Source organism: Coregonus clupeaformis, chromosome 24, assembly GCF_020615455.1.
Source record: "Coregonus clupeaformis isolate EN_2021a chromosome 24, ASM2061545v1, whole genome shotgun sequence".
Classification (NCBI taxonomy): Eukaryota; Metazoa; Chordata; class Actinopteri; order Salmoniformes; family Salmonidae; genus Coregonus; species Coregonus clupeaformis.
Genome location: NC_059215.1, coordinates 60,079,147 through 60,085,070, shown reverse-complemented (window position 1 = coordinate 60,085,070; position 5,924 = coordinate 60,079,147).

Below are 5,924 nucleotides of genomic sequence, written 5' to 3'. Positions count from 1 at the left end.
CTCTCTACTCTCTCTCTCTGCTCTCTCTGATCTCGCTCTCTCGCTCTCTCGCTAATCTCTCTCTGCTCTCTCCTCTCTCTCTCTGATCTCTCTGATCACTCTCTCGCTCTCTCTGCTCTTTCTTTCTTTCTCTCTCTCTCTCTCTCTCTCTTTCTCTCTACTCTCTCTCTGCTCTCTCTGCTCTCGCTCTCTCTCTCTCTCTCCTCACTCTCTCTCTCTGCTCTCTCTCTGCTCTCTGTCCCCCCTCTCTCTCTCTCTCTCTCTCTCTCTCTCTCTACTCTCTCTCTCTCTCTCTCTGCTCTATCTGTTCTCTCTCTCTCTCTCTCTCTCTCTCTCTCTCTCTCTCTCTCTCTCTCTCTCTCTCTCTCTCTCTCTCTCCTCTCTCATTGCTGTTCTCTGGAGGAGTATATACCCACCCCCTCTCCCTCTCCCTCCCCTCCCCTCGCTTCAAGCCCTCTTTCCATCACACACACACACACACACACACACACACACACACACACACACACACACACACACACACATACACATCTCGCCTAGTTTCAAAACACGACACCCACATGTTCTTGGTTAATGCCCCGTGGTGGGGGGAAACACAAAGAAGCAGAAAGGCATGACAACCTGCAGCCTTCTTATTAACACCCTAGCCTCTACACACAGAGCTTGAATACCTTACTGCCATGGCTGACATACTGTGCATACTGATTCATGCTGCTATAGAACATCAGAGATGATCACATCAGACGCTATACTGCCCTGAATAAATACATAAAGATAAGAGTCTCTCCCCTTGGATCCCTTTGAGCCTTTCCCCTGAATGTTCTTGAGTCATGCACCAAGCCACATCTAAAGAACATCCAATATGTAGCATGTTATAATGCAGTCAACCAATATAGATTCTAACTCCTGTACAGTAGTAGTTCTATGTGATGGATGAAACATTGAGGGGTCCACTCTGTCAGCTATACAGTTGAAGTCGGAAGTTTACATACACCTTAGCAACATACAGTGAGGGAAAAAAGTATTTGATCCCCTGCTGATTTTGTACGTTTGCCCACTGACAAAGAAATGATCAGTCTATAATTTTAATGGTAGGTTTATTTGAACAGTGAGAGACAGAATAACAACAACAAACTCCAGAAAAACGGATGTAAAAAATGTTATAAATTGATTTGCATTTTAATGAGGGAAATAAGTATTTGATCCCCTCTCAATCAGAAAGATTTCTGGCTCCCAGGTGTCTTTTATACAGGTAACAAGCTGAGATTAGGAGCACACTCTTAAAGGGAGTGCTCCTAATATCAGTTTGTTACCTGTATAAAAGACACCTGTCCACAGAAGCAACCAATCAATCAGATTCCAAACTCTCTACCATGGCCAAGACCAAAGAGCTCTCCAAGGATGTCAGGGACAAGATTGTAGACCTACACAAGGTTGGAATGGGCTACAAGACCATCGCCAAGCAGCTTGGTGAGAAGGTGACAACAGTTGGTGCGATTATTCGCAAATGGAAGAAACACAAAATAACTGTCAATCTCCCTCGGCCTTGGGCTCCATGCAAGATCTCACCTCGTGGAGTTGCAATGATCATGAGAACGGTGAGGAATCAGCCCAGAACTACACGGGAGGATCTTGTCAATGATCTCAAGGCAGCTGGGACCATAGTCACCAAGAAAACAATTGGTAAAACACTACGCCGTGAAGGACTGAAATCCTGCAGCGCCCGCAAGGTCCCCCTGCTCAAGAAAGCACATATACAGGCCCGTCTGAAGTTTGCCAATGAACATCTGAATGATTCAGAGGAGAACTGGGTGAAAGTGTTGTGGTCAGATGAGACCAAAATGGAGCTCTTTGGCATCAACTCAACTCGCCGTGTTTGGAGGAGGAGGAATGCTGCCTATGACCCCAAGAACACCATCCCCACCGTCAAACATGGAGGTGGAAACATTATGCTTTGGGGGTGTTTTTCTGCTAAGGGGACAGGACAACTTCACCGCATCAAAGGGACGATGGACGGGGCCATGTACCGTCAAATCTTGGGTGAGAACCTCCTTCCCTCAGCCAGGGCATTGAAAATGGGTCGTGGATGGTTATTCCAGCATGACAATGACCCAAAACACACAGCCAAGGCAACAAAGGAGTGGCTCAAGAAGAAGCACATTAAGGTCCTGGAGTGGCCTAGCCAGTCTCCAGACCTTAATCCCATAGGAAATCTGTGGAAGGAGCTGAAGGTTCGAGTTGCCAAACGTCAGCCTCGAAACCTTAATGACTTGGAGAAGATCTGCAAAGAGGAGTGGGACAAAATCCCTCCTGAGATGTGTGCAAACCTGGTGGCCAACTACAAGAAACGTCTGACCTCTGTGATTGCCAACAAGGGTTTTGCCACCAAGTACTGTCATGTTTTGCAGAGGGGTCAAATACTTATTTCCCTCATTAAAATGCAAATCAATTTATAACATTTTTGACATGTGTTTTTCTGGATTTTGTTGTTGTTATTCTGTCTCTCACTGTTCAAATAAACCTACCATTAAAGTTATAGACTGATCATGTCTTTGTCAGTGGGCAAACGTACAAAATCAGCAGGGGATCAAATACTTTTTTCCCTGACTGTACTTTTAAACTCGGTTTTTCGAATGTGAAGAGAGGAATAATTTAGGAATAGAGGACACTAGTTCTGCCTACAAAGGGGAAAAAGGGAATCGTTTTGGAAGAAAGGCTGTTAGTTCCCCCTACAAAAGAAAAGAGAGGACAAAGTACCGGGATGTACAGAAGCGAGGACCAAACCAAAGACGGGGAAGAAAGATAACTAAATTATCCTTAAGGCCTTAATATGGCCAGACTATGAACGTTTAGATATGATTCAAAGTATTTTACAGTTTAAGTCGGAAGTTTACATACACCTTAGCCAAATACATTTAAACTCAGTTTTTCACAATTCCTGACATTTAATCCTAGTAAAGGATTCGTTAGGATCACCACTTTATTTTAAGAATGTGAAATGTCAGAATAATAGTAGAGAGAATGATTTATTTCAGCTTTTATTTATTTCATCACATTCCCAGTGGGTCAGAAGTTTACATACACTCAATTAGTATTTGGTAGCATTGCCTTTAAATTGTTTAACTTGGGTCAAACATTTTGGGTAGCCTTCCACAAGCTTCCCACAATACGTTGGGTGAATTTTGGCCCATTCCTCCTGACAGAGCTGGTGTAACTGAGTCAGGTTTGTAGGCCTCCTTGCTCGCACTCGCTTTTTCAGTTCTGCCCACACATTTTCTATAGGATTGAGGTCAGGACTTTGTGATGGCCACTCCAATACCTTGACTTTGTTGTCCTTAGGCCATTTTGCCACAACTTTGGAAGTATGCTTGGGGTCATTGTCCATTTGGAAGACCCATTTGCGACCAACTTTAAATTCCTGACTGATGTCTTGAGATGTTGCTTCAATATATCCACATCATTTTCCATCCTCATGATGCCATCTATTTTGTGAAGTGCACCAGTACCTCCTGCAGCAAAGCACCCCCACAGCATGATGCTGCCACCCCTGTGCTTCATGGTTGGGATGGTGTTCTTCGGCTTGCAAGCATCCCCCTTTTTCCTCCAAACATAACGATGGTCATTATGGCCAAACAGTTCTATTTTTGTTTCATCAGACCAGAGGACATTTCTCCAAAAAGTACGATTTTTGTCCCCATGTGCAGTTGCAAACCGTAGTCTGTCTTTTTTATGGCGGTTTTGGAGCAGTGTCTTCTTCCTTGCTGAGCGGCCTTTCAGGTTATGTCGATATAGGACTCGTTTTACTGTGGATCTAGATACTTTTGTACCTGTTTCCTCCAGCATCTTCACAAGGTCCTTTGCTGTTGTTCTGGGATTGATTTGCATTTTTCGACACCAAAGTACGTTCAAATCTAGGAGACAGAACGCGTCTCCTTCCTGAGCGGTATGACAGCTGCGTGGTCCCATGGTGTTTATACTGGCGTACTATTGTTTGTACAGATGAACGTGGTACCTTCAGGCGTTTGGAAATTGCTCCCAAGGATTAACCAGACTTGTGGAGGTCTACAATTACTTTTCTGAGGTCTTGGCTGATTTCTTTTCATTTTCCCATGATGTCAATCAAAGAGGCACTGAGTCTGAAGGTAGGCCTTGAAATACATCCACAGGTACACCTCCAATTGACTCAAATGATGTCAATTAGCCTATCAGAAGCTCCTAAAGCCATGAATTTTCCAAGCTGTTTAAAGGCACAGTCAACTTACATTTACATTTTAGTCATTTAGCAGACGCTCTTATCCAGAGCGACTTACAGGAGCAATTAGGGTTAAGCGCCTTGCTCAAAGGCACATCGGCAGATTTTTCACCTAGTTGGCTCGGGGATTAGAACCAGCGAACTTTCGGTTACTGGCACAATGCTCTTAACCACTAAGCTACCTGCCGCCCCTAACTTAGTGTATGTAAACTTCTGACCCACTGGTATTGTGATACAGTGAATTATAAGTGAAATAATCTGTCTGTAAACAATTGTTGGAAAAATACTTGTGGCATGCACAAAGTAGATGTCCTAACCGACTTTCCAAAACTATAGTTTGTTAACAAGAAATTTGTGGAGTGGTTGAAAAACAAGTTTTAATGACTCCAACCTAAGTTTATGTAAACTTCCGACTTCAACTGTATGTGTATTTTGCTGAGTTCCAATCAGTTGTCATTTAGTTCCCCTGGGTTTTCAGTGGTTCCGGCACCTATGCTACGGTCGTGTCTGTGATTGGTGTCTGTGATTGGTGTCTGTGATTGCTGTCTGTATTTGGTGTGTGTATGATTGGTGTGGTGTGTGATTGATGTGGTTGCACCAGCATTGATCTCCACTCAATCAAGCTCCAATAATAAATGAACAGGCTCCAGCATGATATTCACAAGAAAACCCCCCTCATCTATATATAACCTCATCTATACATAATTGTCAACAGGGAACAAATCAATCCCTCAATGAGCGAACCTTGATGTATCAATAAAATGATAATATATATTTTGCAACTCATTGCTTTTGACCTTGGACATTGGTAAATCAAATCCAGTTACTCGGTTTCCAGCTGTTTAAGTCATAAACAACATTTATCTGGTGCTGCAAGAATGAATGTAGCCTACTCAATACATGTAAATGTACAGAGGCTTGCGAAAGTATTCACCCCCCTTGGCATTTGTCCTATTTTGTTGCCTTACAACCTGGAATTAAAATTGATTTTTTAGGGGTTTCTTTTTTCATTCCACTTCACCAATTTGGACTATTTTGTGTATGTCCATTACATGAAATCCAAATAAAAATCAATTTAAATTACAGGTTGTAATGCAACAAAATAGGAAAAACGCCAAGGAGGATGAATACTTTTGCAAGGCACTGTACTCATGTTACATACATGTTACATGTACTCAACATTTATATGTCAAAACAGAGTATAATGTCCATAAAATAATAATATGCCATTTAGCAGACGCTTTTATCCAAAGCGACTTACAGTCATGTGTGCATATATTTTTACATATGCGTGGTCCCGGGGATCGAACCCACTACCCTGGCGTTACAAGCGCCATGCTCTACCAATTGAGCTACAGAGGATGTCTCCCTGCACAGGAAAAATATTGTTTTCACATATCCAATTAACCTGTTTACTGGTTTTTATTGAGTAGGACTGTTGGACTTCCCAAGGCGATTGATTGGAAATGGACTGTATTGAAAATCTAAATACTCAGACAGGGATATACTGACACCTTCTGGTGATCTTTTGAATTAACCCTGGTTGATTGTTCAATGGGTTTTTGTTGAAGATGTACACTCTCACACGCTGCAATTTGCATGCTTGATTTAAAACGGTTTTATTTTATCCTGGGCACCAGTCTGTTTCTGCTCTCTTGCCAACTCCTCATGG